We start from the raw sequence: 9,249 nt of genomic DNA on the forward strand, positions 1-9,249 counted from the left end.
AGTCACAATTTTGAACTTTTTTCCGTTTTACCCCCGACTTCCAAATGCTAGGAGTAAAGGCCTGAACCACTACATCACACTCCTAAGATTTTTAGTAATCAAAATAATAGAACATTTACAAGACTGATATTTAAAAAGCTTAAGAAAAAAAGAAGGGCAAGACAATGAGAAATCTTAGTATGCTAATTATTCAGTAAATTTTAATATCCAAATAATTAGAAAAATATGCTTATAAAAGGAGGGGGTTAGAAAGGAAAATCATGTCAAAAGTTTTCCCATACTAACGATTAATAAAATTTTTGTAGAACATGTGTTCAGGGCCCAGATGTTTCCAAATTAAAATAATTTTTGCCAACATTAAAATTATCAAAGTGGGATGAGTGGCAATGACAATGTGTGTTTATTGATATTAATATAAATTCACAGAAGTGACATTTTCTCTGAAAAATTATAAGTAATATAAATTCTGACAATATTATCCTAATTTTATATTTAAAGATTATTTCATTGCCTGCTGTATTGCATATTTTTATTTATATATTTAATCATTTCAGTCACTAAAATTAAAGAAATTTCCCATAAAAAAATTATCAAACCGGGGCTGGAGACATGATTCAGCAGTTAGGAGCACTGGCTGCTTTTCTAGAGGACTCGGGTTGGATTCCCAGCATCCACATGGTGGCTCTCATTCCCGGGGATCCGACACCCTCTTTTGGCCTCCATAGGCACAAGGCGTGGGAATGATGCACAGACATACATGCAGGCAAAACATCCATACACAAAAGAAATAATAAAATAATAAAAATGGTCAACTCACAAGTCAGAAAAAGCAATCACAGATATGACTATGTTCAGGTGTGTCGTGCTTCGAGCTCTCTGCCTTCAACTCTTCTCCGGCTGCTCCCTTCTCAGTCCGCCGCTAGCCTCCTGAATTCACAGTCCAAAAGCTTTGGACTTTCTAAAGGTATCTGATCCTCCTCTTTAAACATTTGCAGATGCGGAGGTTCAGACCTTAATAGTGCAAAGTTTCCTCTAGTTGCTACTGAAAAAAAAAACTCTCTCTCCTTAGAGCAGAAGATAAAGATGGTATCATTTTTACATCACAGAAGAGAGTGATGAGGGCAGGATCTTTCTATTACATGAACCAGAAATCTCCATTACCTGTGCTCTCTTTGCTGGAGTCTAAAGGGCTTTCTTACAAGCAGTGGGGTCTGCTTTAACATCTTGCTTCACTTCTGCTGTAACAGTGATAGGCTGGTGAACATTTCCTGCTGGAAACTGGTCCCAGCCTGTGCAGCCATATCCAAGTTTGCAATTTGTATGTGGTTCCTGTCTCTTACCAGGTAAAAGCTGGACACCTGGGGGGATCATCTTTGTTATGTTCTTGGCTGGCACAGAAATATTGCTTTAGAGAGCGGATCTGGCCTCATTTCTTCTGCAATAGTTACTGTTTGATACACCCTTTGAGCCTTTTGTGAAGGGTGTGTAGGCCTGCACTGTTTGAAGAGAGTGATCTGTTACAAAGGCATTATCGTTGACTGCTGTGATACCCTAATACCTATTCTTTTAGAGTCTTTGAGAATTTTTGATATGGCTTTACAAGCTTTAGTCAGGCTTTGTAGCTAAGTAAAACTGAGAGAGCTAGCCTTTCCTACCTTCTTTTGAAGTTAGGAGGCAGTTTCTAGAGATATCACAGCTCTCATCTATTCTTCAGGATTTTCTCTTTTTACCCAGGAGCTAAAGCAGCTGAGTCAGCACTGGATTCCTGATCACCTCACTGTGAGTGTTTGCAGTTCTGTGGCTTTCCTTAGCTTTTACCCAAGGACAGGAGCTTTCCTTTCTTGCTTGAGTTTAGAAAACTCCTTTATATTTGTTTTTGTTTGTTTTGCTTATTTTCAGCCCTTTTAGGATCTCTTTATCACTTAGCCTAAAAAAAGAAAAAACAAACAGACAAAAACTTGCCACATTCATTTCTGAGACACACAAGTCAATAAATGTAATGTAGCATATTAATGAAATCAAGGACAGAAACTATTTGAACATTTTAACTGATAAGGAAAAAGGCAAAATCCAACATCCCTTCATGATAAAAGCCTTGAAGAGATTAGGAATGGAAAGAATATATTTCAACACAATAAAGGCCATATACAACAAAGCTATTGCCTACATTAGGCTAAAAGTAGAAAAAACTCAAAGTATGTCTTCTAAGAGCAGGAACAAGACAAGTGTGTTTCTCTTTCCACACTTACTCAATATGGTATTTAAAATCTTAGCTAGTGTGATAAGACATGAGAAGGAGATAACAGGGAAACATATAAGAAGGCAAGGAATCAAGGTGCACTTGTTTGCAGAAGACATGTTTCTATATGTACAAGAAGTTAGCTGGATGTGATGGCACTGGGGAGGCAGAGGCAGGCCAGTATGTGTGACTTAGAGGTGAGCCAGGTCTCTACATGGCAGTTCTAGCCCAGTCAGTCTTGCATAGTGAGGCCTTGACTCAAGCAAGCAAGCAAGAAAGTTAGCAAACCTAAAGACTCCATCAGAAAACTCAGAACTGATAAACAAGTTTACCAACATCGCAGGATACAAAATAAACACACAAAATCAACCTTCCTATATATCAATGGCAAACACGCAAAGAAATTGGAGAAACAATTCAACACATACACAGACACACACACACACAAATACACGCTAAAACAAACAAAGAAATTAGAATAAAATCATGAAAGATCTCTTCAGTGAAAACAGAGAAAAAACTCAATAAACACTTAGAAGAAGATATGTCATGTTCATGGATTGGAAGGATTAATATTGTGAGGATGGCGGCACTTCCAAAAGCAAGTCCCCAATCATGTTTCAGAGACATTCTTCTTAGAGGAGAAAAAAAATCTTAAACTTGGTTGGCAAACACAGAAGATCCCAGATAGACAAAGAAATCCTGAGCAAAAGAATAATGTGAGATGTATCACAAATCTGATTTCAAGTTATGCTACAGGACTATGGTAACTTAAACAGCGGTACTCACAGAAAACAGTCATGATCTACGGAGCTAAAGACCCAGATTCTAGCTCACACAGCTATGGCTACCTTTTTTTTTTTTTTTAAAAACAAAAGCAAAAACAAAACAGAGATGCTAAAAATGTATAATGTGGAAAAGACATCCTCTTCATTCAAAAGTTCTGCAGAACCTAGATATCCACACACTGAGGAATGAAACTACAACTCGTACAAAAATCACTTCCAAACAAATCCGGGGCTTGCATGAAAGACCAGAAATCATAAAACTGTTAAGGAAAAAAGTAAGACTCATCCTTTAAGACATAGGCATAGACAGGGACTTCCTCAACAGGAGTCTAGTCATGCAAGAATTAAACTATTGATAAATTGAACCTAATCTACACAGAATACAAAATCAGTCAAGTGAAGAGGCAGTCTAGAGCAATCTTTGTCAATTAAAATACCAAGCAGAGGATTAGTGGGTAGAATATGCAAGAATTAAAAACAAAACAAAATAAACAATGAGAAATCAAACAACCCAGTCAACAGATGGGCTAATGAGAAAACGGACATCTGAAAAGATGAAGTGAGTATGGCTACCAAGCATTTACAAGTGTCCAACACCAATGACAGACAGATAAAGATCACAGAGATTCCATTGGCACTGAGTCCGGATGGCTTAAGAAAACAAACAAACAAACAAACAAACAAACAAACAAATGAGGAGAGCTAGCAAGTGGTTCAGAGGTTAACCGTGGTTCTTGTACAAGCCTGAGAACCTCAGTTTGATTCTTGGCTCCTGAAGAGGAAGGAAACAAGTAACGCCCACCTGTCCCCTCTGACCTCCGCATGCTAACGGTGGCAGGTCTGTACACGGGCGCACAAGCACATTCTACGGCTACTACTCACAATAATAAAAAGTTGTAAATGGTCAGACTATGTAAGGTGGGACAGACTTGTAGCTTCGGCACTCGGGAAGCTGAAACTGGCAGATCACTGCAGCACAGGAGCTCAAGGCCAACTTGGGAAACACAGCAAGAAGCTCACTTAAAAAAAAAGTGAAACAAATCAAGCAAAACAGAAGAAAGGAAACAAAAAACTCAAAAGAATACAAAACAAAGAACAAAGAAAGATGACCGAATATAAAACCAAAGGCAATCAACATTTACTGGGAAAATTAAATCATAAGGCTGGGATGGCTTAGTGGTTAAGAGTGGGAACTGCTCTCACAGAGACCCTGAGTTCAGTTCCCAGCACCCATGTCAGGCAGTTCACAACAACTTCGTACTCTAGTTCCAGGGCTTTTGTACTCATGTGCATATACCCACTCCTCAGCAACACACCCCCACACCCACACACACCCACCCCCCACACACACCCCCCCCACAAATAATAAAAATAAATTCTTTTAAAAAAGAGCATTAAGCTGAGCAGTGGTGGCGACGCCTTTACTCCCAGCACTTGGGAGGCAGAGGCAGGCAGATTTCTGAGTTTGAGGCCAGCCTGGTCTACAGAGTGAGATCCAGGACAGCCAGGGATACACAGAGAAACCCTGTCTCGAGAAACACAACAACAACAACAACAACAACAACAACAACAATGAAGAACATTAAATCATGTAATCATGTTTCTTCCCTAATTTATCCCACAGGGCTTTTTTTGACACCTCAGTGCTAACATCCCTCTGTGCAGCTGATGTGTGGAGGCAGGAGGTCTATTTCTGCCTCTTGAGCACTGGGAAATCCCGACAGGTTTGCTGCATCTTGTGACATCACCCTCCGCCTTTTCATAAAGTGAGAGGAGATTAAGACTAATAGCCACCCTACAAGGTTTCTCGTCTAAGTAGAGAATTCCGCTGAAGTTTCTGTCTAACGACCCGCATGTCAACATTTCTGCCTGGCATTTACTTGTTGGACTCTTTTTCTTGATGTAACAGAAACAGACTCTGATCAATCTGAACTTGATCATTTTTTTCTGGCTTTTGTTAACAAGTTTTCATAACACAGAGCATATAACTTAGTTGTTAATCTTAGTTGCTCTACTATACAAAGGAACCATCAGCATTTCTGCACCGAGGTGACATTTACTATGATAAGGTGACACAGGAAACTTAGGAGTAGACTTAGAGTCAGACCAGAGTTACGTTCCATGCTATCCTCTCACTCCTCCATCACTCTGGACGCCTGCTAGCCTAATAGAAGTTCTTAGGTTGCCATTGCAGTTCTGTGGGAACTAGTCTATACACCTCGTCTATTTTCAATGAGTCCCAGTTCCCGTATCAAAGCCACAAAGTAGCTAAATTGCAGTCAAATTGGATGGTCTATGCTCTTATTGCTCTAACCCGAGCTTTGAAAAGTGCCCCCTGGCTGGGCGGTGGTGGCACATGCCTGTAATCCCAGCACTCTGGGAGGCAGAGGCAGGCAGATTTCTGAGTTCGAGGCCAGCCTGGTCTACAGAGTGAGTTCCAGGACAGCCATGGCTATACAGAGAAACCCTGTCTCAAAAAAAAAAAAAATCCAAAAAACCAAAAACAAAATCAAAAACAAAACAAACAAACAAACAAAAGAAAAAGAAAAGTGCCCCCCATTCCCCCACCCCCAGCAACTACATTAGTCAAGAGCTTTGCAGAAGACCGGGGAAAAAACAAGCTGACAATTCTCGCCATGTGGCTTATCCACAGAATGAGAATTAAAATGGTCCCTGTGCCACAAGACTATTATGGGGTTAAAATGAGATGCTCTTAAGCATTGTACCCAGCATACAGCAAGCGCTCAGTGATAATGCTCCTGTTCTCACCACTACATTTTTTCAAGGTCATTGTTAAAACTTAGGTAGGTAGCCTGGAGCATGATCTCTCTCTTTAAGCATTCATCTTGTTCCACTGAGAGATTAATTTGCTTAAAACAAGGTATATTGTTATACCTTTGATATACTATGATATACTTTGATATAAATATCTCTAATTTTAACTTTAAAGGAATGAAGTGGGTTTTCTATTGGCTATAGTGCCCACTAAGTGTAGTGAGAAAACGGTTGTTCAATTCTTATTTCTATCTTAAAAACAACAACAAATGCGTTGCTGTGTGCAGAGTACTAGAAACTTCCAACAGCAGAGGAAACCAGATCTCCTCTGAGATTTGGTGGTTACATATTGAAAGCTGTGATGGCAACAATTTGCTAGAGAACAAGCCAGGTGCAACGGCAAGAAAGCGAGCCCAATACTGAGAAATTATTTGCAGACACTTACGGTTCTAAGAGGATTCTTCTCCCCTAAAGTCAGACTAAAGTTCAGTTTCCCATCCTATCTAACTAACCACGGAGACATTCAAGAGCCTTGAGACATGAATCAGGGTATACTGCTGTGCCCCTAACAAAGGGATAGCTGAAGACTCATTGAATCAGGCTTGGGGGCGATGCACAGGCAAAGGGGCTCTACACCCATTCCTCACTGATGGAGAATGAGAACCCAATCTCTCTTTCCCTCTCCCCTCACTCTCCCCTCTACTTTTAAAACAGCACCTCATTCTGTAAGTGATCCCCTGCCTCAGTCTCCCGAGTGTGGTCCTAGGCACAATTAGCCCTGAGGTGTGGCTCTCCACTCCTCTATACCTTGGTCGCGGTCACCAACCACTATCCCCATCCCAGGGAAGCTTATGGGGCTCAGTCTGAGGACCAGTCAGTGCCCACGGGTGAAGGGAAGTCGATCACTGGACCTCAGAGCCTGAGGTCGCCTTACCGGGTGGGTTCCTCTGCGCTCGCCCGATGCTTCCACTCACCCGCTCTTCCCGCGCACAGGACGCGGAGAAGGATCCCGGCACCCGCTTGCCTAGCGCAGCGCCATCGCTGGAGGCCACGCGGCAGCGTAGTCCTCCGGTGCAGTGGCCATGGCAAATGTCCAGGCGGAGGTGCCCGGCCCTTGGGGAAGTCCCTCCTGCGCTCTCACCACGCCTGCCGCGAGCCTCAGAGGGAGGGTTTAAAACTAAGTGAGAAAGGAACCAAGGCGTGTGACCCCAGCCACCAGCACCCAGAGTGCTTAGTGCGGTTCTGAGAAAAAACGGAACTCGCCAGGTGCAGGAGGCATGTGCCACAAAATGACAAGGCTGAAGCATGAACCGGTCCACTTACCAACTCATTAACTAGCATCTCATTTATTTAAAGGTGCCTTTAAGGACATATAAAACAAAAAGCAGACTTTAAACAAAACACACTGGATAAACTATTTATCTGTGTTCACATTGACAGTCCAATATGCTTAACTAACCTTTATTTTCCCCTCATTATCAGCAGATGAACATAACACAATTTCATAAGCACGTGCATTGCTGCTGATCTACCCCTCTCGCCCCCCTCCCCCATGTCACCAGCCCGACTTAGACCCCAGCTTTTCTGCCCCCAGGTATTAAAAATGGAAAAAGTGCACCTGTAGAATACACAGCTTGCAAATAGATTGTGCCGCTTGTAATTTACATTCTCTAGTAAACTATTATGCAAGGACTACAAACAACTATAAAATTTCAGATCAACACTCTTTTGTAACAGGATGGCTTAGAGCTGTGGGAATCTTTGGTATAACAAAGTTTGCGCAATTGTCTTGGTCAAAAGTACATAATGTAAGCCAGGTGTAGTGACTCTCACCTGTAATCCTAGGCAGGAGGGCTTCAGTAAACCCCAGGCCCGCTTGAGGTATGGAACTAGGATTAAGTCACTAATTGTTTTTAGAGTAACAAATATTTCAAATTTTCTGTAATATAAGATTGTCCGTAAATGCTACTTAATTTGTTCTGCAAAATATTAAAAAGCTCCAATTTATAGGTGTAGTGGTGCCAGCTAAGCGATACACACAATAAGTGAGGGTTAGCTAAACAAGTAATGAGTGAGTGAACACACAGTAGCTTCTGGTTAGTTGGAAGGACAGCTGCTTATATCAGAGATTATGATATTAAAAGTATAGATGCCAAATATGAATGATAACTGTGTGTGCTTTATGGGTCGGGTTATTTTTCAATAGTTTTATTTAGCTTATTAACTGTTCATATATGCATATATAATAAAAAGCAGCTGAACATATATTAGAACTGGTTTTAAGAACTGGCTTTTAACTTTCTGAAGGTGTATACAGTTTAAAAAGCCGAAAGACCACCTGATTACCAACGGTACCTTACTTACCTCACTACTACCAGATACTAATTGCTTTACATATTCCTGAGACATTTTATTTACCTTAGAGTAATATATGAAGGTTTAAGAGGCAATTTTAAATTTGATTGCGAAGCAAGAGCACCAACTATTGAGAAAATAGCCTTCTTTGGTTTTTATCTTTCTCTAGAGGCAAATCAATAAGATGGTCTTTCTTTCATAATGTAGAAGAGTGTTTTCAATCTACATCTGTCAATTAATTATTTTCCAAAAGAGCTCATTCTCTTTGGAATTAAGCAATTTATAGGTATTTGGAATTTTCAAAACTTTCAACAGAGTTAAAAATTGTTAAAGAGCTGCATTATTCTTAACAAGTCTGTGACTGCTTCACCAGTGTAGTACTTCATGCTCCTCCTGCCACTCTCCTCCTCCCCTTTGAAGGTGGCTGCTTGTTTAGTTAGAGAGAAAAGAAAGCCTTGCTTGGGTGCTTTCTAAAGAGAAAGACTAAGACAGTGGAGGCGGTTCATGTAAGGCAACAGGAGCCCAACATGTCAACCAAAATGTCAACCTGTCTGTGATACGGCCTTCTGCAAATGAGACTCAGCTAAGGGCATAACCACAGTGGCAGTGGCAGAGGCAGAGACTTTTCTAGGAAACAGCCCAGTTTCCATTTCTGGTATGCTTTTATTCCTTCAAATGTCTATCTTGCTTCACTGTTGACACTTGGTGTCTTGAACTTACTTGAGCATTCTAAGAGTAACTGAGAAGTCCTCCGCTTAAAGTGCCCCTAGGATAAATATTAACAGGTGGTTGTCCACATGGAGATTGAAAATATTAGATAGTGCTATTACTAATTAAACATGGCAAGAAGCTGTGGTGGTTTGAGTACGAATGTCCCCATAGAGAACCAGCATTCATGGGGGCCTTCTCATTCAAACCATCATGACTTGTGTCAACACAAGTTTAACATTTTACATACAATGTAAAATGAAAGCAGATCTCAAATTAACCACTCTTTATGTTACCATGCTTTCAGCAACTTTTATTTTTAACAATACTCTCTAAATTATTGCTTTCACTTACCACTCCAGTATGTTGAATCATTGTAACTCC

General features: G+C 40.8%; 1 protein-coding gene across 4 annotated transcripts in view; it reads right to left on the minus strand.

Annotated features, from left to right (window-relative positions):
- Nucleotides 1–6,951, minus strand: part of Il12rb2 (interleukin 12 receptor subunit beta 2) — a 92,373-nt gene extending 85,422 nt beyond the window's left edge. For 3 of the 4 annotated variants that reach the window (XM_052173863.1, XM_052173864.1, XM_052173860.1), the window contains exon 1: nucleotides 6,737–6,951. The gene's annotated coding sequence lies outside the window, so the exon portion shown is untranslated. The remainder of the gene's footprint in view (nucleotides 1–6,736) is intronic. The other variant, XM_052173862.1, reaches the window with a different exon arrangement.
- Between the last annotated feature and the right edge of the window lie 2,298 nt (nucleotides 6,952–9,249).

Source organism: Apodemus sylvaticus, chromosome 2, assembly GCF_947179515.1.
Source record: "Apodemus sylvaticus chromosome 2, mApoSyl1.1, whole genome shotgun sequence".
Lineage (NCBI taxonomy): Eukaryota > Metazoa > Chordata > Mammalia > Rodentia > Muridae > Apodemus > Apodemus sylvaticus.